This window comes from Agelaius tricolor, unplaced genomic scaffold (genome assembly GCF_023055355.1).
Source record: "Agelaius tricolor isolate 1412-34295 unplaced genomic scaffold, bAgeTri1.0.p SCAF_48, whole genome shotgun sequence".
NCBI classification, from domain to species: Eukaryota; Metazoa; Chordata; class Aves; order Passeriformes; family Icteridae; genus Agelaius; species Agelaius tricolor.
In genome coordinates, this window is record NW_027269308.1 from 3,020,185 (window position 1) to 3,043,469 (window position 23,285).

Here is a 23,285-nt window from a genome sequence, read left to right on the forward strand (position 1 = left end):
TGGGAACATCCAATAAACATGCAGATATATGGGGTGATTTGTTAGGAATTACTTCAGCTGCTATGCCAATAGTGCTTTCTCTCCTGGTTCTGTACAATGCTTTGGGCCATTTTCTTGGTCTGGTTTCCTTTGCTTGGGTCCCATCTGAATGCTCACTTGGGGTACAGGCTGTAGGTGCTTGGGGCACTCTTGGAGTTCCTCTTGGATCCCTTGAACAACAGGGTTTGGCCCACGGGGGGAGTTTGTGCTGCTTTGTGTCAGAGGAGAACTTCGAGGCCATTTTGTGTTTGCTGTAGGGGAGGTTGGTTACTGCTTTGCATAAATTCACAGACTAACATGCTTTGTGATGCTTTGCTTTGTCATACTTTGCTTTGTGATATCAGGGCATGGTTGCCACATCATCGTGGTGACATCAGAAGGTTGCCTTGTTGCACGGAAGGCCTCAGTGCCAGAGCAGCCCTAGGGATTGCTGAGATCAGGAGCATCCTCCTGATTGTGGCCTTTGTCAGTGTGTAGCTGCACACTGACAGGAGTCTTGGCTTTTGTAGTGCTGGGGTAAACTTGAACAACAGTGCTACAATGATTGAGCAACTCGCTGCTGCAGTTTGCACCATGTATGGCACTGTTTATTCTGCCTATTTCATGACTAGCCTGGCAAGTAAGTAGAGGTTTCAACTCTATTTAGGTTAGGGTGTAAGCTAACCTGGCTTTTGCATGTCTTCCTGCTCTTTCTTAGTGACTGGGTTGATTTTGAAAGAGAAAGAGCATTAGGATGCCAGTGGTTTGGTAAAGCTCCTGTCAGGGCGTTCAGCTAAAAAGGGGGTGCCTGTAGCCACAGGGGCAGCATTTGCAAGGGAACCTGCAGGGCTTCCGTTCCCTCCAGGGAGAGTCTGTGGCAGCAGAGTCTGTCATTTCCTCAGTTTGCTGGATCAAGCAGGACAACTTCCAAAATGCAGACTGGGAGGCCTTCTCAGAAGGCCTTCTAAAGACTTTGTAGTTCTCCCCAGAACTGAGGGACAGCTTCTTTTATTCTAAATTTTGTAATGAAAGGATTTGACTGTCTATTTTGACCCTTGACTGAGTGCTAAAATAGTGATTCCCTTTGCAGTGAAGTGCAAACTCTAAAGCCATGAGTGTCTGCTCCTGAGCCCTGGAGCTGCTGCTGTGCTGTTTCACAGTAGAACTGCCACAGCTCGGGGATTTTGGGGAAGCTTTTCTGGGTGACTGTTTTCAGCAACTTAATGGGAATTAGTGCATGCAACTTCTGTTTTTTAAAAAAGTACCTGAAAGACAAGAGAACAAGAGCTGCTTTATCTGTTGAACAGAACAGAAGCATGGAGTGTTGAAGAACAATTTGCATTTCCTTGATCACGTTTGTATTCATTTACTGGCTAAACAGGCCGAAGTGTAGGCACAACCAAGATTATTGTCCTGATCTCTTGCTGGCTGTGTGAAAGAAGTATGTCACGTGGAGGGATGTTGATAAAGAAAAATACTCTCTGTTTGGGTTGACTTCTTCTCTTCTGTGGGATTCAGCAGCCCAGGCAGTTTTCTCACAGCCCTTGTTCATTTTCCCTTGCCCACTCCAGATCACATGATCCGTGTATTCAGAGGTGCTGATCCTGAGGTGAGTGAGAAAGGAACATTTCATGTTCCTGGTGCTTAAGAATTGTAGAGCAAGCTGTGAGCTTGGCCTGTGGCCGCAGAGTGTAGAGGGCCAGCTGGGTAGGCTGAAAGAAAATCCATTTCCATGTCTGCAGCAGCAATAACAAAGGCATCGCTGGCTTTTTCCTGATTTTCCATTTCAGAACTTTCAAGGAATGAAAAGCTCATTTTGCAGAGAGAATGTTGCTTCTTGATAGTAGCCAGGGCATAATGTCTAATTCAGAACTATTAGCAATTCTGTTGAATTAGCCCATTTAAATTCAGTCACAGTGACTTAGAATCCCATTGTTCTCAAAGTTTCTGATTTGTCCTTAGTACAGCTGGTTGTAGAAATAGAGCTGAATAGAATAAAGTGCTGAATAGAAATAAGGTTATAAATTATAGGTAACTTTCTGTCCTTCACACTGCTGTTTGTCCACAGATCACAGAACCAACAGCAGTCTCTCCTCTGGCTCCCTCTGCTCATGGAGAGGAGGCCAAAGAGGAGGCAAATGAGGTGGATGAGCGCCAGCCTCCAGCTGTGGTCACACCACAGCCTGACCATTCTGAGCCAGTAAGTGCCAGTTGTGTGTGCTACTGTCTTTGGTGCAAGGCAGAGCTGCAAGTTTCTGACCAGCCGGCACTTGCTGTGGCTGGCTGAGGATGCTGAGTGCTGGAGTCCTGCCAGGACCTGGTGATTGCCCCCAGCCTGTTACAGCTGGACAATGGGCTTTGATCTGTCATGCTTAGGCAGCAGCTTCCTGGCATTTGGACAGGGGCCAGCCTGGAGCATGAATGCTGCCTGATCCCAGAGCAGGGAGCATGTCAAAGACACTGTGCTCAGCCTTGTCAGATACACAGGGGACACTGTGGCATGGAGGGACCTGTCCCCCTGCACGGACTGGCCAAGTAGCTGCAGGCACAAAAAAATGCTGATCTGACCACACAAGCTCTTTGTGGTGCTTTGTCCCCACAAACTTCTTGGGTGTGCTTACTTGGGACTATTTCAGAGACACGCTGGGGATGTAGAGCTGCTGCTTGAAGTCAGGGATTTTGGTGCCTTTGTTGTCAGGTTGCTCTTCTGCCTCTTCAGGCAGAGCAGCCAGTAGCAGAGCAGATAGGTGCTCTGAGTCTGCCTGTTTCTTGGTCTTTGATAAGCTGCAAGGAGATGACTGTGTTGTCCATGAAGCTGGGGGGGGCATTCTTGTCTAGTGTGGCAAAAGAAACAAAGTGAGTAGTTCTGAACCCTTCTTCTGAGGCAAAACCCAGACGCTGCATGTGTCTGTTGATACCTTCTATTGTGTAGTTTGCTTTGAAAACTGCATTGGAGCCTGGAGTGGGAGCAAAGCTGCAAGTCCTTGACTGCTGTCTTGTAATGCTAAAACCAGGATGTACACCTTGCAATGATGCCTGCTGTATCTGAAGTGAAATGGGCACCTTTGTGGCTGGGAAGCTGCGTGGGCCAAAAGGACGCAGGGCTGGCGGCCTTGAGCCGCTGAAGATGAGGCAGCGTGTGGCCAGGGGGCCAAGAAGGGCCAGGGCACGGTGGCCGTGTCAGCAGCAGGGGGGCAGCAGGAGCAGGGCAGCGAGCGTGGCCTGTGCTGGGCAGCGCTGCGGCCACCGCTGCAGTGCTGGGTGCAGCTGTGGGCCCTGGGAAGCAGAAAGTCCTTGAGGGGCTGCAGCGCGTGCACAGAAGGACAGGGGAGCTGGGCAAGGGGGTGCAGCACAAGGCCAGCGAGGAGGTGCTGAGGGAGCTTTAGCCTGGACAATGGGGGCTCATGAGGGACCTTCAGGCAGACTTCCATAGATCCCTGCCTTAGATCCATAGATCCAATGCTCAGCACAAGGGCTGTTTCCCTGCCAAACATCCCTTCACTGCATCCAAGTGCTTTAGACACTGGAGTAGGTAACACTTTCATATTTTGTTTGTTTATTTGTTTGTTTGTTTGCTAGAAGGAGAAGCCTTGTGTAATTTCTCCTTCTCCAGGGAGCAAAGGAGCTTTTTCTCAATCTTTCCTGCCCTTTTCCAGCACTGGTGGAAACACATCACTTTCAGGTTAACGGCTCCCGTGTCTTTTGGCAGCCCAGGGAATCAGTGTGTGTTGTATTTGGGAATTGAGCAGGAAATCAATGCCCTTGCATTCCAGCTGGTGCTCAGAGATTAGAGGAGCTGGGAGGGGCTGGGCTGCATTTCTGATTCCAGCCACTTTAGCACCATCAGTGTGCTCGAGTCCAAGAGAAGAACTTGCCCGAGCACAGATGCACAAAGAGTGCAGTTCCCAGTGCAACGCTCTGGGTCTGATTGCATTCCATAAGGACCCACACGCTCCAGATTCCCCAAGAGTGTGGGTTACTGAAGCAACAGGAGAGCAAGTTCAGGATGGCTGCAGATCGGGGCACTGCTACCGAGTGTTGATGTGTGTAGCGACAGAAAGGACAGTATTGATTCAGGGTGACCCCCACGTGGTGAATAATGTGCTTTGACTCTATGATTTAGAAGGTTAAACAAATGCTTTCTTAAGCTATGTTATATCACACTAGTACTATATTAAAACTATACTAAAGAGATACTATACTAAAAAGCTACTAAAGAAAAACTTGTGACTGTCTCCAGACAGTCACGACACAGCTTTTATCTAATTGGCTAATCAAGCTAAACAACTATCACTAAAATCCAATTAACAAATCACTTTCAGTAAACAATCACTAGAACACATTCTACATGTACTAAACAACAAGAACAGCAAGTAGAGATAATAATTGTTTTCTCTTCTTAAGTTTCTCACTACCTCCCCTTAAAAAAAACCTAGGAGAGAGAATTATATCTCTCTGTGTTCAAAGAATGTAAATACCACAGTACAGTAAAGAGAGATTATAAAAGTGAGATCTGTCTGTCTATCTATTTGAATCTTCCTGGCTCTGCTCCAAAGCAGTGGAAGATGCAAAGCTCACCTAAAGGCATCCCTTCAGGAGAGGAGTAGAGACAAGTTCCATTGACTGATCCTGAGCAGGCAGAGATGTTTCCCCCTCCAGAGATGGTTGTTTTTTCCCCTCATGTTTCCCTACTCCAGCCTTTTCTGACCTGAAGCCTTCTTTTTATCCTTTAAATTTTTGCATGTCCTAAGGGAGTGGAACTATCCCATGCTGTAGTTGGGGTCTGGTGACTTTGCCCATACATGCATTACATGACACATGGTTTCCTTTGCTGGCATCCCCAGGACTGTGTAAGTGCATTTGTTAATGAGGCCTTATGAGAAACTCTGTTACTGCTGGTCAGAATTCTCAGTTGACAAAAGAGGGAGAAGAAACACCTTGGTCCTCCTCCATATACTGAGATGGCCATAGAGGTTCTCTGACTTCCATCAGAGATCTTTGCATGCATCCTTATCTCCTGAATGACCCCATTTTCTAACAAGAGTGTAGATGTCAGGAAGGAGGAATGCTGGTGCAGGCCTGAAGGGAATGTGAACTCCAGAAGTGTCTCTCACAAGGAGTGAGCTCACCCAGGAAGCCACCTGCAGGGCCAGGATGGAGCTGTGGGACAGGGCGGGGTGTCAGTCACCACTGAAAGACAAAGAGGACATGGCAGAAGCAGAGGGAGGCCCTCACCAGACCCTTGAGAAATGCCACACCTTCCCTGTCAGCTGCCTGAGAGGCTGTTGGAGCTTCAGCCCCAGATGGCCCCTGATTGTAGGGCCAGGGTCACTTTGGAATCTGTGCCTCCCCACGGGCAGAGAAGGACCCAGCAGAGCAGCAGCACAGTGCTTTGGGAGCGTGTGAGCCCAGCAGTCTTTGAGTCTTGGCCCACAAAGGTCGTACGGGAAGGTGAAACCCATCTTCTCTTGCTTTCTGTGCAGGTGCTTCTAGAGAAAGAGCAGGAGCAGACTGCCTTATCTGAGATGCCATGCCAGATTCAGGGAGAGCTGTTCCCTGCCCGAGAGCAGGAAGAGCAGCTCAGGCAGCAGGTGGAAGAGCCACAGGAGAATGGCCAGGTAAGCCTGACGGGCCAGGGGACAGAGGGAAGGGCAGGAAGAGGGGCATAAACCAGAGCTCCTGGGACTGAGGAGGCCAGGAAGTCTCACAGGCACTGAAAGGACAGAGCCTTGGAATCTGCAGAGACCAGCACCGGGACAGGATGGTTACAGTGGAAGCAGAGCTGGGGAGGGAAGCAGAAAGAAGGGGCTGAATAAATGTGATTTTGAGGCTAAAAGAGGGAAAAGCTGATCTTGATGGCAGCTCTCAGTCACTTGCTCTGCTTTTGTGTGTACAGAACATCAAGGCACAGCCACAAGCAGAGCTGCCTGAAGCTCAGAGTGACATCATGGCAGCAAAGAGGAGGAATGAAGACATCCAGGAGGAGAAGAATCTCCCTATGCAGAGGGGCAATCAACAAAAACAGGTGAATGAAGGAATGGCAGCCACTCCACTCATGAAAGAGAGTCCTTTCCGTTGTTGTTTACAGAAAATTGATGAACAGGTGCAGGCACAGCTGCAGGAAACTGAGGCTAGGATCAAGGCAAGGAAGAAGAGGCTAGACGAAAAAATTAAAATCATCAAAGAGAAAATTAATCACCTCCTTCAGGAACAAAAGGCTCTAGAAAAGCAAGTGAGTGAAACAGCAATAGCCACTGCAGTCACCCAAGGGGTGGTTTCTGCCCTCCTTGCCTTTCCAGTGCAGAGCAGCAGGGGGTGGGTGATGCCTCTGAGGCCATCCTGATGAGGCCTCTGTCAGAGCTGCTCTGAAGGGCACTTCCTGGTCTGCTGAATCTCAGCTGATGCTCTAGACAGTGGCATTACTCCCTTGGCCATTTAGCCAACACTCATCCGAATGAACTCCTGCTGGCTTCTTCCAGGTGACCTTGTTTCTTGAGGTGTTTTTGCAGGTGAACATGGTCACTCACGTAGATCTGGAATACGAGCTACAAGCTGTCTGTATCCCTTGTGAATCTGCTCCTGTCCTTTTCTTTACTTTCTTCCCAGTCGATGACTCCTGGCTGACGGGGACAAGCTGTAGTCTCTGACTGCTTTGTTCTGTTTGACTTGAGGTGGAAGTGTTGCCATCCTACCTGGCAGCCTGCAGAGAGTTCCAGCAAATGATGGGCAACCAAGAGCCCCGAGGCTGGCATGAGGCCCAGGAACTGAACCATCCAGAGATGCTGCAGGATGAGCACATCCCGTGGAAGGTGCAGAAAAAGAGAATTTCATGGCAGGAGGTAGAACATTAGAATGAGGAGCTGCAAATGTATCTGCAGACCTAGGAGGGGGAAAGGAGTCTTTGGGAGGAAGTGGAGGGGTCGTTGCTGCAGTCATCCTTTAGAACAAGAAACTGGCTATGACCTCGAGTAAAACCAGCCTTTGGTTTTGACCATTTGGTTTCACAAGTGGACATCCAAAGCAATCCAGTTGAAGAGCTCTGCATGTGGCTGACAGCAGCTTCCTAAGGGCTTGCATTTCAAATGGCAATCTCTCTTGCATTTCAGGGCAATCTCTGCCACACCTTCCTGACATAAACTCATTTCTTGTCTCAGATCTACACCAACTCTGACACTGAAGCTGCTGCAGAAGCAGCAGTGCCGTCCCAAGGAGCCTTTGCTCTCCAGCTGAAGAAGTGGGGCCTGAGCACTTGGTTCACCTCCCGTGCTGACCCAGCTGCTGCTCAGCAACAGGAGATGACAGGTGACTCCCTGGAGCAACTGAGTGCGTCTGGTATCTTTGTTATCTGAGGGACAGTGTATTGTGTGCACGTGTCAGCATAGCTGTACCAAAGGGTTCTCCTCGGTTTAGTGTCACAGAAGTGCTGGCGTTGCTCCGAGGCAGCAAGAGAAAGCTCTGGGTGTTCCTGCTGCCTCTGAGGGCAGCTTAGACTGGCTGGAGTTTGCCTGGGCTTCCCTCTCTGCCGAAGGCAGAAGCAGGGATTGTTCCTGGATCAGCAGAAGGCTGTGACTGCTTGAGTCCTAGCCACTGGCAGAAGCTCTGCTGAGATCAGTCTCTAGGAGAACACATCAAGCCCTTTGTGATTCTGCAGCACAACCCAATGAATCTGCTTCTTGCCCTTAACAGCTGCCAGTGCTGTTCTCTCAGAGAAGATCTGGTAGGGTTGAGAAGAGAGCCCAGTGGATTCTGTGTCTACCATCACCTGTTGGGACAAAAAGGGCACTGATCTGCGCCTCGGTGTGGCTGATCTCAAAGCCCATTCTGCTGTGTCCTGAATGGGGGCAACAGCTTGTACAGGGCTCAGGCTCACTCTGGCTTCTTCCAGTCAGTGCCTGTCAGTGCTCATGCTTGGGCTTTGCCAGCCTTGTTGTGGTCGCTGCCCTGCCCCTGAGGGCTGGTGGGAGTGCAGAGGCTGGAGCCTTCCTTAGCTGGGAGGGTCCCGCTGCTGCCCGGCTGCTGCAGCGCGGAGCTGCCTGAGGCAGCAGCCCCTTCTCTGGGCCGGCTGCTGCGTCGCACGGCCCGGACTCACAAGAGGGTCAGCATCTCCTCTGGGCAGCTCTCTGTGTCACAGGGTGCCTGAGGAGCACTGCTGTCCTCTGTGCCCATGCCCGCCGTGCCGAGTTGGGAGGATGGGGACGTGTGCGGTGCCGAGAGGGCGAGTGCAATGGGAGCGACTGATCCGCGCTGTCGGGGTGGAGAGAAGCGGCGTGGTTCTTCACGCGGGGCACGGGCAAGGGCGTCTTTGAGCTCAGCCTGCTCATAAAGGGTGAGGGCCCTGATGCTGAAAGCCCCGTCAGGATTGCTTCTAGCATGAGCTGCTCTGGTTTACAAACGCAGAGGCATTCTTCTGGCAAACTGCTGCAAGCTGGAAAAGATGGGAACACTTGGCAATAATTCCTCCTGTTCTGAACTTGACATCTGTTCAGAGGAATTGATTCTAGATGTCCAGGTGCATTTAATCTTAGCAAGTAGGAAACCTTTTCTAAATCTCACAGTGTTTATTCCCAAGAAAACAAAGGCACTGTTAGTTCCAGCTCTCCTTAATGTTTCTAGATGACAAACTTACTTGCCTTGGTAGGTGTTCTCTTCTGGTCTCAGTCTCTGAATGTATCTCCCTGTGCTTCCCTGTGTGTCTGCTGTCAAGAGGTCTCTCACTTCAAAGGATGCTAGAAATCAGTCTCTGTGCCAGCCACTTGTGCTGTGGACCTGCTGTTCTTTTCTTGTTGTTCCAGTTCCTGTTCCTGTTGTTGTTAGCCAGCTGTCCACAAAGGGAGGGCTCAGAGCCCCAGACACTGGGGCTGCCTTTTGTATCTCCTAGAAGCTGGGATCTCTGCTTTAAAGTGAACATCTTGCATTTTGTTTCCCTCAGGGAGAATGGCGAAGATGGAAAATCCTATTATAAAATACATTGAACTGGAAAATATTGGCAGTGGGTGAGTCCAAGCAATGTTAATTTTACCAAACTATGCATCAGGTGTTTTGCTGGTGGAATAGGTATCAAGTGTGAAGTCAGACAAGCTGCAAATGTGTTCAGGCACTGGGCTTAGATTGTCAGTGCTGATCAGAATTTCTAAGTGTGCTCAGAAGGCATTGTCAAAGACATCTCCATGCTTCCAGTGTCCTGCAGGTCTTAGGCATTTACAGCACAGATCTCCTGCGTGGGCTGGCTTTCACTGCAAGATCTAAATGGCTTCTCCTTTCTCTGCTTCTGTTTTGTTTCTAGGACTTTTGGAGATGTTTGTAAAGCACTCGACACTGCCACAGGAGGAGAGGTAAATGTCAACAGCACCTGCAGACTCTGCTGCACTCGAGGGCTTTCCCTTCTGGTGTGAGCTGTGGCTGGAGCTTTGGGCAGAGCTGTGCTGAAAAGGCACAAGAAGCACAGACTGGTGCCAGCCCGCAAAATGCATTTGGGACTTTGTCCTCCTCAGCTGCCGGAAGGAAGGCACGGAGGGCAGCGGTTCCTTTCAGAGAAGGACGCGCTCACTCGCTCTCCATTGCTGAAACAAAGGTGGTGCCTTCGAGCACCTCACTGCTCTTTGGGGCTACAGCTTCAGAGTCCTGAAGTCTCATTTCTGGCTGCCAGCAAATACATCTGAAAGTTACTGGTGGTTCCTTAGCCACCTGCTGCACTTGGGAACTGCACACAGGGAGAGATCTGCAAGGCGTCCCTGAAAGCCCTAAGCCCTGCCCATAGCCCAAGATGTATCCACAGAGTTTTAAGGCATGGATTGCTTCTTCTGAGTCACAAAGAAAGCAGCAGAGAGTGTGGTCAGAGCTTTGTGGGTGATAACTGAGACACGGCTGTTACCAAGTGGTCAAGGCAAAATGTCAGTGGCCCCACATGTCCTGTAACTGGCTCCCAAGGGAGCAGAGAAATGGGCTGTTGGAACGTCAGTTCCTAATTACTGCAGTGCCTAATCACAAGGCAGTTTGGCACAGCTCAGCTGTGTCATTGCAAAATCACTCGCTCCATGTGCCTTGTGGTCTTGTGCCACCAACCACTCAAGTTACTGATTTTCAATGTCATTTTAGGTGGCCATAAAGAAAATACATCTTCAAGGACTGAGGAAGAAGGAACTAAAAGTCAATGAACTCATGGTCATGAAGGTGAATAGGAATCCCAACCTGGTCAATTGTTTAGACAGGTGAGTTGTGCTTTTGTCCCATGAATGTTTGTTCACATATTGCAAACATGCAAGGTAAAATCCCACTTTGGTCACTGGCAGAAAATAGAGCTGTAATTATTGGCTAATTATAACTGCTCTTTTCATCTCCAGTGGATGGGAAGAGATTGCATTTTGTCTGCATGACTCTTCGCTGGCACATGGTATTTGAAAATTGTTCAAAAACCCGGATGAGTCGTGTCTTACTAAATCAATGATCTCTATATTCACAGCCACCACTTTGTTTTGGAGCTTGATTTTTTTCAAGTGTCTTCTTAGGTCCAGGTAAACTAACAAGGATTTCCCTTGGATTGTTGCCACTGTTTTCCATTGCTATGCATGCCAGGGAGACTAGGTGCTTTTTTCCAGAAACACCATGCGTGACAGGTTTTTTATCTGGGCTGTTACTAAACTGCACATTTTGCTTGCTGCCCATCTAAGACATCTCCTTTTTCACAGCTGTGCCTTTCTCCTTGAGACTGCACAGATGGCAAACAATGCACAGCCAAGAGGGAATGTCTATTCCTTTATTTTGTCTTTGTCTCAAAGGGACCTGAAAAGAAGAATCAACCCGTCTTTTCCACACAGCAACCTAGCCATGTACATTCATCTCCACGCCCTTGTTTCCTTCTTTCAGCTACCTTGTGGGTGAGGAACTCTGGCTGGTTATGGAGTACATGGATGGAGGCACTCTGAGCAATGTCATCAGCAAGACCTACCTGTCTGAAGATGAGATGGCAGCCATCAGTCGGGAGGTCAGCAATCCCATCCGTGTTTCCAAGGGCTTGGGCAGGATTGTCTGGGAAACAGGGGCTCAGAGCTGGAGTGATTTCCTGTGCCAAGCTTTGTTTCTGTGTTGCTGCTATTCTATGGGCAAGTAAAAGCATCTCAAGTGAAAGGCCTGCCAGTGCCCCTGCACTCCCTGTACTCAGTGCCAGTACTCTTATCTCCTGCTGTTGTATTCTCGCTCTGTCTCTTGTATTTGTATTTGCTGTTCTCCACCTTGCCTCTCTAAATGTTTGCCTGGAGTCTGTCTTCACTGCATTCCTTGCCTGTAAAAGCAAAGGTGCTGGTGGCAGGATTTGAAATGATCAGCAAAGAAAAAAGACTCATGTCTCACAGTCCTCAGCTGAAAAGGATAGTAGTGCAGCCAAAATGCTCTTTGCTCCCAGAAAGTGACTGGTGGGATACTTCCAAGCCTGTGCTGAGGCCAGCAAGAAAATCTTTGTCATGCAGCCTCCCACCCAAAAGTGATCCGCTTCACACCAAAGGGAGGGACTTTTCCTTTCAAAACCCCTCCTTTGTCCTCTGCATGGAAAAAGCACGTCCACTGCAGCAGGAGTCATCCTGGCTGGTTTGCAGGGCACAGCCTACAACAGCAGGTGCTGTTGCTCTTTCAAAAGCTGACGTGCCTTTCCTTAGAAAGGTCCTGCTCTGCAAGTGTTGGAGCAGCAAGCTCTTCCTCTCAGTGGCCATTACTGTTCTGCTATTACTCCCCATTCCCCTGGAGAGGGAATCTTTTAGATTCTTTGTTTCCTTTCTTGTGTGATGAAATCACATCACTCATTTTTGCCCTCCTGTTTCTGTTTTCTCGCTCAGTGCCTGCAAGGACTGCATTTTCTGCACTCAAACCGCGTCATCCACCAAGATGTGAAGAGCTGCAACATCTTTCTCAAAACTGACGGCTCTGTCAAGCTGGGTCAGTATATTCTTGGTCAGGTGCAGCGTTCCAGGGATGTGGGTGTGGGGCTGCTTGGAGTGACTGCCAGCTCCCCAGAAATGGTGCTGGTGGCAGTGCAGGGACCCCTGCTGCGAGCTGAAGGCACAGTTGCAACGTGCACAGAGGTATAAGGAACCACAAGCAGTCAAGAGTGGCGTTGCTCTGTGTGTGTCCCTTCCAGACAGAGGGAGCTACAATCTAAAGCTTCAGGGGCATAAAGTCCACTGCTGTGAGCAGCATTAAGAAACCTGGGTTTTTTTGGAAGCGGCCAATTCCATACTCCCTTGGCTAAAGCCCCAAGGAAATCGAGCGTGCACAGTTCTCCAGGAGATTCAACAGCACATTCTTAGCCTGAGAGTGGGGAATTCTTTTGCTTGGTTTCCTAATTGGAGCTGGCTTTCATGGTTTGTTGTTTTCTCCACAGCTGACTTTGGCCTCTTTGCTCAGCTCACCCCTGAGCAGGGCAGACGGAGCTGCGTGGCCGGCACTCCTGGGTGGCTGGCGCCTGAAGTGGTGACAGGTCAACCATATGGCCCCAAAGTGGACATATGGTCTTTGGGAATCGTGGGCATCGAAATGGTGGAACGAGAAGTTCCTTACTGGAATGCAACTCCTGTCTTGGTAAGGTGCAAATACTCACTGATCCCACTGTCTTTCTCACCTGTCCCATGTTCTGTGTGCCATTGGACAAAATCCCATTGCCATCTGCTGGAACCACTTCCACCAAGGTCTCCTTCTAAAAATGCCCCTGCAACACATCAGCATCTGCTGTAGCTTTGGTTGTATCAGAAAGGGAAGTGGCAGTTCAGAAACCTAACCAGTTCAGAAACCTGCCATTTTGGCCTCCAGCCATGCCTGACATTTCTCACTTGTTTTTTGAACAATGTTGGAACTCTGTTTCTGAAGGACAAGAATTTTTCAGTGGAGAGGGTAGACATGTGATAAATATCCTGAGAAATGGAGGTTAGACCTTCCCAGTTTCAATTTTATAGAAAACATAAGAAAAAAAGGAAAAAGAAAAGTAAACAAAAAAGAAAAAGAGAAAAAACCTACTACCAAAGCAATGCCCAAGCAGTTCTGCTTGCTTTCTCATTTTTGAAACACAGCTCTTCTCTTCCATTCTGTAGCATCTTTTCCAAATGCTGTGGGTCTTCGAAACTTTCAGGCTTTCAAGTCATCTGTACATGGTTCAGTCATGTGTGTGGGTGGCCTGGATAAGTTTAGGATGTGTTTTTCTCCGACTGCAGTTAGAATTGTTTGCCAAACCCTTGGCTGTTTCTTGGTACTTTAACAAGTTGATGAGCTTGCAGGCAGGTGCCTGGGCTGGGATCCAACGTGGGCAGTTGACACCGGTGCTGTGTTTCTTTACCACAGGAGCAGGGCCATCCCTGGCCTGCACAGTTCTAATGACAGGGAGGACTCCAGCTCCCCACCATGGCCAGTGGCTGAGCTCAGCTGAGAGTCAGGATAAAACCCTCTTTGTCACCTCTGGTGATGTGGGAAAAGGAAAGAAAGCCGCAAAAATTATTTGTACACAAGGGGAGTGCATTGCCATTTCTGGATTTGAAATTCTCCTTTGGGTTGAAGAGGATAATAGCAAAGTCTCTTTGGTCACCATCTATTTCAGTGCCACAAGCACAGAGTTATCGTTACAGTGGTGGGCATTTTTATGGAGACTCCAAGGCCTCTTGCCATTCATATTTTTGTCTATTTGAGATGGATTCTGCAAGTTGAGGTTTGAATAGTTCCAAGTTGGTGTCCTATGTTTCTAAATACCATCTTGCAAAAGCAGAATGAGCTCTGTCCCTCTGACTTGTCAGCATGTTAGAGCTTGGTTCCACACGAACCACACTGGATAACGATCAGCCAATGTCTTGCCAATCTACACTGTAATTCCTTGGCCTGAGGAGTATCAGAAAGACCTGCTGAGCTCCATGGACACTGTCAGCTGCATGGAAGTGAGCATCCTTGGCCTTGCTGAAGAAACTGGAGCTCAGCTTAGGTTAGATGCTCTTGAGCAGGAGAAAGGCTGGGATCGTCAGGTGTTTCCAGAGGCCGGCGTGCCCAGAGGGACTGAGCTCTGGGGAGCAGCTGGATGTTTCTGCACATCATGGAAAGGGATTGCCAGAACAGCTCAAGCCTCACCACAGGCAAACACTCCCCAGCTCTTCTCAGGCAACATTTGCTTTGGGTTTCAAGTTGTTCCCACTTGTCTGTCTGTGAAGATGCCCCTAAAACCACAAGGCAAGCCTCTCAGAACTGGTGTTACATTTCCAGAAATGAAGAAAAGAAGCCCAAACACAAGAAAGTTGCTAAGGCACCGGTTTTTAGAGAGGAACTTACCCCACTGTGCAGTTTCTTCTCACTGGGAAACATGCTTCAAACTGGCTCATGAGGGTGTAAAGGCCACAGAGTCTCTTCTGCTTCTTGTGCAGTGCTGCTGAAACACTCAGTGATCGTGTTTCTCTCCTAGCCCAAGCCACATTCTGCACGTCACCAAGCCAGAGCCTGGTGATGTGGAGAGCCTGCCAAAACCTCCCATTTGTTTCCTGGCACTTTCTGGGATGGGCCTACCATTAATGCATTGACTTGAGTAGCCAAATGAGTAGAGGGTGACTGTAGGGATGGAACCTCTCCTTCTGATTTGACCATGAAAAGTTTTTCTTTTCCATGTAAGGAAAGCAGAAATTTTCAGGCTGCTGAGAGACAGAGCTGCAGGTGGCTCCTGTGTGTCCAAGGAGGCGTCTTCATCCCAGTACATTTGTGCATGCATCTTAATGTGTCTGTGTTGAAGATGAGATTCCAAATGTTTGTTTCCTTACCTGAGGAACACCTGGTGGATTTCCTTTCTTTCCTTCCAATTCCCATTGTTTTCAAGAACAAAGCAAAAAGCTTGATTAGTTTTGTTTTATGGCAGCTGCTCTTAAGGGACCAAGAAGCACTGCAGAGATACTTTTCCATGTACTAACCCTTGGATATAGTAGAGTTAGTATAGCAAAGTCCTTCTTCCAAAAAGCCTCTCAAGCTGGTATGAATCTTCAGGGAAGGAAATGTGCTTGTGGTGATGTAGTTCCCACTAACTAGGTCAGTCAATGAAATCAGCTGCCAAGGCAAGATCTGTGGGATGTTGGAAAAGCTGTGGCTGCATCGGAGTTTGGGTTTTTGGTTGGTAAAGGAAAGTCATCTCTGGGTCTCTGCCAGGGCAGAAACTGCCACTGCAGAGTGGAGCTTAATCAATGGGACCCAGGAGAGCAGTTACAGATAGGAAAGAAGCAGGTGTAGCCTGGTGTCTCCTTTTTCCCCAGCCTCAACTCCTGATAGCCACAGGAGGAAGACAAAAGCTGCAGCAGCCCAACCTATTCTCATCTTGCCTGCGTGACTTCCTGAGCTGCTGCCTGCAGAGAGACGAGGCGCGGCGCTGGTCTGCCAAGGAGCTCCTGCAGGTAAAATGTGAAGGGGCTGCAGGTGAAACAGGGTCTGAGGGCCGGGCTCCTCCTCCACTCAAGTCCAAGGCATCAGATGAGCCCCCTTCCTCCTCACCTCCACTCTTGGTGCTCTTCAAATGAAAACAGTGAGGAATCCTAGACTGGGCTGGGCTGGCAGGGCCCTGTAAAGGTCCTGTGGTGCAAGTGTCCTGCAATGAGCAGGGACATCTTTAAAGAGATCAGGTTGCTCAGAGCCCTTTGCCACCGGAGCTGGAATGGTTGCAGGGATGGGGCACCTACAAGCTCTTGGGGCAAGCTGTGCCAGGGTGGCACCATGCTCCGAGTAAACAAGTTCTTCCTTAGACCTACTCTGATTAGATGCCCTTTGTGTTTAAAAATATTTGTCCATATCCTATTGTAACCGACCCTGTTAAAGATGTCCCCCACTTTCTTCAAAGCTACTCTGAAGTCTTGGAAAGTGGCAATAAAGTCTCCCTGGGGCCTATTCTTCACAAAACTGAATAACTCCACCTCTTCTCCGCATTTCCTGAGCAGAGAGGTGCTCTGTCCTCTGTCTGTTTCTGTTGCCATCTTTTCTAATTTGGTGGAGTGTTCAGTTTTATCTAATGGCAAAAGAATTGAAGCAGAGCAATGCAGGGTACAGAGACATGAAATGGTGGTGGAGGAACCCAAGGAAGCCAGTCCCAGCTGAGCAGTCAGAGATTTGGCTGTGGCAGGAGGGGCTGTGGGGGCTCACTGTGAGCCTCTGAGGGGCCCTGGTTTGTGCCCCCCAGCCCACCCTTGGAGGTTTCTGGCACGCAAACAGGGACAGCTGGGAGGGACTTGTCCCAGCCCCATCTGCTGCCTGGCACGCTCAAGCAGACGGGAACTGCGCCAGGGTTACTGCCAGGTTGTGTGGCAGAGAGGGAACTGCAGGACCCAGTGCCACTGGGCTGGCCCTGCTGGGAAGGAAGGTGCCATCCAGCACACGAGGGGCAGGGCATGGAAAGACAGACATTGCTTTCTGTCCCTGTGGGAATTAGCACAGTGCCTGTCTTTCAAAGACAGGGACCTATGTGAGTCATTGGAGTTTCCTGAAAGGAAGATAACCCAGGGACAGAAAGCACCATTTCTAGAGCACTGGCAGGGCAAAGATCCCAACAAGATAAAGAAACCTGAATAAATGGATGAGTGGGATTCTGGGCCAGGTTTGCCTGTGATGGCAGGGTCCTGCACGTGACTGCTGGGTAGCAGATGGTGCCATTGCTCCTCTTTCTGGGTCTTTTTAGGACCCAGAGCAATCCCGATTGAGCCTGTGAAGCCCTGAGCTTGGAAAGTAATGGTTCACTCTTCACTGTTCTTTGTCTTTTTGTTGTTTGTTTGTTTGTTTGTTTGTTTTGTTTTCTTTTGGGTTTTTTGGGGGGGGGGTTGTTTGTTTTCTTTTTTCTTTTTTTTTTTTTTTTTTTTTTTTGTATTTGTTTTTGGTTTTTGGGGTTTTTTTGTGAACAGCATCCATTTGTAACATCAGCCGAGGCTGCATCCACCCTGAGACCACTCATCATCTCAATGAAGAGGAGGATGGAGAAGCAAACAGTGCTATAATCATATCAGGACCATGTTCTCCATAGCCATCTTAGAGTAGGATTTAGAGTAGGACTGTAGAGTAGGATTTAGAGTAGGAGTATGTGGAGAAAAGACAAAAGACTGCACAATTCAATGTGAATCAAGGACAAGCCGTTTATTGTGCTTCTAAACATAGTTTATAATTAGTTCCTATCCTAAAGGTTTCTATAGACATGCATTGTTTGGTTGGTTGCTGCACTTTGTCCAGCATCTCTTGACTGGTAGCTCTATTTTGTCCTGAGGCAAGCACGCATCTTTTCCTTAATCTAATTGGTAGATGCTGTAAGGGTCATTTTATTTGGGTTGCTACCCCTTTGTCTGTCAGCAACTCTTCTGCTTCACCTTTTTATCCACAAAGTTGAATGCAGCTTTATTAAAAACCTGACCTAGTTCTAGAAGGTTAGTTAGTTTAGTTAGCTCCAGAGGTTAGGCTGGTTCATTTAGTGCCTGTCCATTTTTTTGCAAATACCACCCCACAGGATTATAGGGTAGGATTGTAAAGAAATAAAGTTTCTGAAACTTTAACTCATCTGGAAGAATCCTTTCTTTCTCACCCTGTGAACAAGCTGAGCCTTTCCTTCTGAGTGTTCAGCTGTCTATTAAAGGTGCAAATGGCTTCTTTGGTGTTATGAAAAGTACATATTACAGGATAGGCTCTTCACAGATATTAAAATGAACATATATATATATATATAAATTAATATACTATATGTGTTATGTTATCTTAGTCAGTAGTACTGTATTTTTTTCAGTAGTGTGGTATGTTGCGGTGTGATGTCATGGTTTGCCTCCGATACCCCAGGTTCCTCCCTGATAATTCCCTGCCAGGTGTGTCAATCATCCCTCCTTTCCACACCCTGACCCCTGCTGAGCGCTGTCTGTCAATCCTGGCATTCCAGAAGGGCGGCGAGTGATTGGCAGAATTCAAAAGATGCCCTCCCCTCCTGGAAGGACATTGGGCCATCCAGGTGTCCTCAGTCCCTTGAGACTTCCCCGCCCCGTACCTGGCTGGTGGTCCCCCGTGTTCCTTCCCTCGCCCTCTCCCCCGGCTAAAAGGGCGAGCAAACCATGCGGTTGGGAGTTCTCCTGGAGCCGTTGATGGATTCAGAGGCCTGTGGGCCAGGAATAAAGCTCTGGATCGAAACCCTCCATCAGAACCAACTCCTTTCCTTCACCTCGCCTTAAAGCTTCTCCACCAAAGGTAAACCTGAACTCCTGCATGCCTGGACTTGCCTCCAAGCGCCCAGCTGCAGCATCCAGCCAGCCAAAAGTGTCTCTGGGGTAAAATTCCACAGTTGCTGCTATTTGGTCAAGCAGCAAAGGCCAGACAAGCTCATGTACGTCCCGTCCGGCTATATTCACAGAATCACAGAATTTCTAGGTTGGAAGAGACCTTCAAGATCATCGAGTCCAACCCATGTTCTAACACCTCAACTAGATCATGGCACCAAGTCCACATCCAGTCTTTTTTTAAACACATCGAGGGATGGTGACTCCACCACCTCCCTCGGTGGATGATTCCAGTATTTGATCACTCTTTCTGTGAAAAACTTCCTCCTTAATTCTAGCCTGCATCTCCCTTGGCGCAGCTTGAGACTGTGTCCTCTTGTTCTGTCTGTTGCTGCCCGGAGAAAGAGACCGACCCCCAGCTCACCACAGTCACCCTTCAGGACGCTGAAGAGAGTGATGAGGTCACCTCTGAGTCTCCTTTTCTCCAGGCTGAACAACCCCAGCTCCCTCAGTCGTTCTTCACACGGCTTGTGTTCCAAGCCCCTCAGCAGCCTCGTTGCTCTTCTTTGGACACGCTCAAGCATCTCAACGTCCCTCCTAAACTGAGGGGCCCAGAACTGGACGCAATACTCAAGGTGTGGCCTCACCAGTGCTGAGTACAGGGGAAGAATGACCTCCCTGCTCCTGCTGGCCACACTATTCCTGATACTAGCCAGGATGCCATTGGCCTTCTTGGCCACCTGGGCACACTGCTGGCTCATGTTCAGCCGACTGTCAACCAGCACGCCCAGGTCCCTTTCCTCCTGAGCACTGTCCAGCCACACCATCCCCAGCCTATAACGTTGCAGGGGGTTATTGTGGCCAAAGTGCAGGACTCGGACTTTTTGAACTTCATCCCATTGGATTCTGTCCATCCATCCAACCATTCCAAGTCCCTCTGCAAAGCCCTCCGTCCCTCTGACAGATCGACACACGCTCCCAGCTTAGTGTCATCTGCAAATTTGCTAATGAAAGACTCTAAGCCCTCATCCATGTCATCAATAAAAATATTAAACAGAACTGGCCCCAGCACAGAGCCCTGAGGGACACCACTGGTGACTGGCCGCCAGCTGGATGCAGCACCATTCACCACCACTCTCTGGGCCCAGCCATCCAGCCAGTTCCTAACCCAGCAAAGAGTGCTCCTGTCCAAGCCACGGGCTGCCAGCTTGTCTAGGAGTATGCTGTGGGAGACAGTGCCAAAGGCCTTGCTGAAATCCAAACAAACAACATCTACTGCCTTCCCTGCATTCACTAGGTGGGTTACCTGGTCATAAAAGATGACCAGGGTGGTCAAACATGACCTACCCCTCCTAAAGCCATGCTGACTGGCTCTGATACCCTGGCCATGCTGTAAATTCTGTGTGATGGCACTTAATAGAAACTGTTCCATTATCTTGCCAGGTACTGAGGTCAGGCTGACTGGTCTATAATTACCAGGATCCTCCTTTGCACCCTTGTTGTGAATGGGTGTCACATTGGGCAGCTTCCAGTCATCCGGAACCTCACCAGTGAGCCAGGACTGCTGGTAAATGATGGAGACTGGCTTGGCAAGCTCATTTGCCAGCTCTCTCATTACCCTGGGCTGGATCCCGTCTGGTCCCATAGATTTATGAACATCCAAGCATTTCAGTGGTTCTTTGACTGCCTCTTCTTGGATAATGGGGGGACCATTCTGCTCCCTGACACCATCAACCATTCCAGGCGGGCCGGTGTCTTGAGGGCAAGTCATCTTCCCACTAAAAACTGAGGCAAAGTAGGCATTAAGCACTTCTGCCTTCTCCTCATCTGCAGATGCTAAGTTCCCTCCCTTGTCCAATAAAGAACAAAGGCTGGTCTTACCCTTCCTTCTAGCATTAAGGTATTTGTAAAAACAGTTTTTATTATCCTTTACAGAAGTTGCCATTCTAAGTTCAAAATGAGCTTTGGCCTCCCTATTTTTTTTTTTGCATGCTCCAGCAGCCTTCTTGAATACTTCCTTAGAGACCTGATCCTCCTTCCAATGCTGATACATCCTCTTTTTATTCCTAAGTACCTCCAAATAAAAAAATATTGGTAATTATTTCAGTGGTAAATATAGTTTTAGGTTATAACATTATGTAAAATAGAAGCTATGCAATGTAAGATACTTTTTTAACTAGCTCAAGAAAGGGATGGGATAATCAAGAAATTCTTTGCCCAGAGATAACAGCAACAGGAGACCTAAAGCCCCAAGAGAAGAATTCTTGCGTCCTTATTGGAAAAGACCAACTTTCTTCCACCTCCTTCGCGACTTTGAGGAGCCAACTGGATTAAGGGAGAGAACTTGACAATAACCAGAGAACACCCTTTGTTTGAAAAGAATTTATGCATCATGTATGAGATATATGAATATGCAACAGGCTATTGCTTTTAAGAGCTAATCCTTTGTTAGCCTGCGTGCTTTCGGGGCATAATTGCCCAGGAGGCACCAGGACTGTCTGTATGTCTTTGTTTTTATTGTCCTTTACTGTTCTAACTCTGATTGTCTGAATTCTTATTACTCTAACTTTTATTACTATCTTAATAACCATTTTATTGCTATTAAACTTTTAAAATTTTAAAACAAGTGATTGGTGTTTTTTGCAGTGTGCTTTGAAAGTTGGGAAGACTCTTCATTCATCATCTCCAGAGCACACTGCCCTTGGCCAGCACACTGGCCCGTTTTGGTTCATGTGTGACCCTTCTAGTTGAGGCAGAAAGGACAATGGCATTTGAAGACAAAACCAAAGGAAGAATGAGGCAGCCCAAACATCTTGTGCAGATGCAGGCCTTCAGCTGTGACTGGAGAGCATTGGGGTTCCTGCCACTTGGATTTGTATCCCTAGGTGCAATGTCTTTGGCGGGAGGAGAGCCTTGCTCAAGTGAGAAAGCAGAAAGATCAGAGAGGGTGCTCGGGAAGGTCTCCTGTGGTGCGGAGCTGTCAGCGCCTGTGAGGTGAGAGCGGGCCCGGCCTTGCCCGGGGTGGAGCCCCAGCAGAGCCCCGGCAGAGGCCGGAGCAGCCTGAGCCCCGGCAGAGGCCGGCTGGAAGGAGGCCCTTGGAGCTGCAAGAGGCAGAGCCGGGCCCTGGGTGCCTGTTCCTGGGAGCGGGCGAATCCTCCGCTCTCAGAGCCCAGGTGGCAGCTGGCTGCTCCCGAGGGGAAGCGCAGCCGTGCTGGGCACAGCCCAGCCTGGAGGCATTGGCCGTCCGGAGTGTGCCCAGGAGCAGGGAAAGGCCAAGGGCAGCCGAGGGCCGCTGGGCTGGCTGAGGATTCCTCCTCTTCTGCCGGCTGCCCTGCAACTCCTGGCAAAGGTCAGCAGTGTGTGCAGCACTCTGGGCACCGGGGCAGGGAGCCGGGCTGCTCGGCAGGCTGGAGCACAGGGCAGCCTCCTTCAGGCCCGGCACTTGTGCCAGGGGAAGCGAGGCCAGCGTGAGGCAGGGACAGCTTGGCAGGGCACATCTGCAGGAGCCAGCGCCTCACGCAGCTCTGGCAGGAAGCGCCTGCAATCCTGCAGTTCTGCACTGAGCCAGAGCAAAGGGCTGAGATGCACAGTGTTTGGCAGAAATATTCAGGCCCCCCAGGCCAGCCTGCTTTGTGCTCTCTGGTGCACAGCAAGCGCTGTGCAATGCAGCTCTGAGCTGCTGGGAGAGAGGCAGTCAGGGATGTGCCTGAGGTGAGTCAAGGGCTTAGCTGAAAATGTAATTAGGGTAATTGAAAAGAAAGTGCAGATGAGTCAAGGGGCCAGCTGGAAATAGAATTGGGATAGTAGAAAATTGCATATTTTAGTTAAGATTTTAAAATGAGGTAAGAAGCTAAGTTAGTAATACAGCTAGCAGAAATCACGCCCCTTAGTTAAAGAGTACCAAATATATTAGGAACATAAAGCTAGGAGTGACAGGGATAGAGGAAGCAATTGTGAAGGAGCAGAGACCATAGAAATACCTTGCCTTGAGAATAATTGAACAGTTAGGAGAGGCTTGGACCATGACCAGCAGGTCAAAAGGTCTTGCCAACTGGCCATGGGAGAAGAGTTCACCATGAGGAAGACAGCTTTCTTCCTCCCATACAACCACTCCCTCATTTCAAAATCCCACCAACCCAGTTAAGGGAGTACAATTGCACAGCTGTAATAGATATTCAGCTGATAAAAATACGAAGCAGGCAGGTAATAATTATGTATTATGGGTCCTTAGAAACCTAATGTAAAACCTTTTCTGTAGAAATAGCGAGCAGGAGTCTGCAACTCCTTGCACGTGTCTTTGGAAACATGTTCACATGTATCCAGCACTGCAATAAATACCCTTCTTTTCTACTATAATTAGTTGAAGAATCATCTGTCCGTGCTTCAAGGGTTATGCTGGAGTAGTGAACTGATTTGGAAGGGAGCAGAAGAGTTTCAGCAGGCAATTTTTGGAAGAGATGGAAGGCTCTTGTGACTGAAGGGAAAGCTATTTGGAATGGAGTAATAAACCCAAAGTCCATACAATTGTATCTTTGTGTCTGAATTTAAATCAGAATTGTTAGAGATAGCTTCATGCAGTTTGTCTAAAAATTTATCAAAGTGTTCATTCTTCTTTGGTGAATTTGTGTAAAAGACATGGTGTGTAACCCATCTGGAAGTGCAAGGATAGCATTATATGTTAGTTGTTGGCTCATCTGCAAGACTTGATCAATGCTCCTAGCCTGGGCAGTCCAGTAGCCCAGGGCCCCTTGCCAAGTAACTGCTGTGCTGTTAAACCATACAGAGGATCACCCTGCACTCTAGGTGCTTCCTGAGCACACTTTTCCTCACAGCTTTTATGACACATCACCTGCTGATGGGGTGGCATTATAAGTCTTATTAGGGTATGCACATCAGCTGGAATTAATGTGTTAGATGTAAAAATATACTGCAGAAGTGACTGTGCAAGTTGGGATTTTCAACCAAATTGTGAAATTGCAACTCTCAACTTTTCTAAAATCTTCCAAGTGAAAGGTTCTCAAACTCTATTTGCAGCATTAGTTA

The 23,285-nt window shown here is 48.7% G+C and overlaps 1 pseudogene; it reads left to right on the forward strand.

Moving 5' to 3' along the window:
• Positions 1-336: 336 nt before the first annotated feature.
• LOC139604257 (serine/threonine-protein kinase PAK 3-like) lies at positions 337-17,399 on the forward strand (annotated as a pseudogene).
• The last annotated feature ends 5,886 nt before the right edge of the window (positions 17,400-23,285 follow it).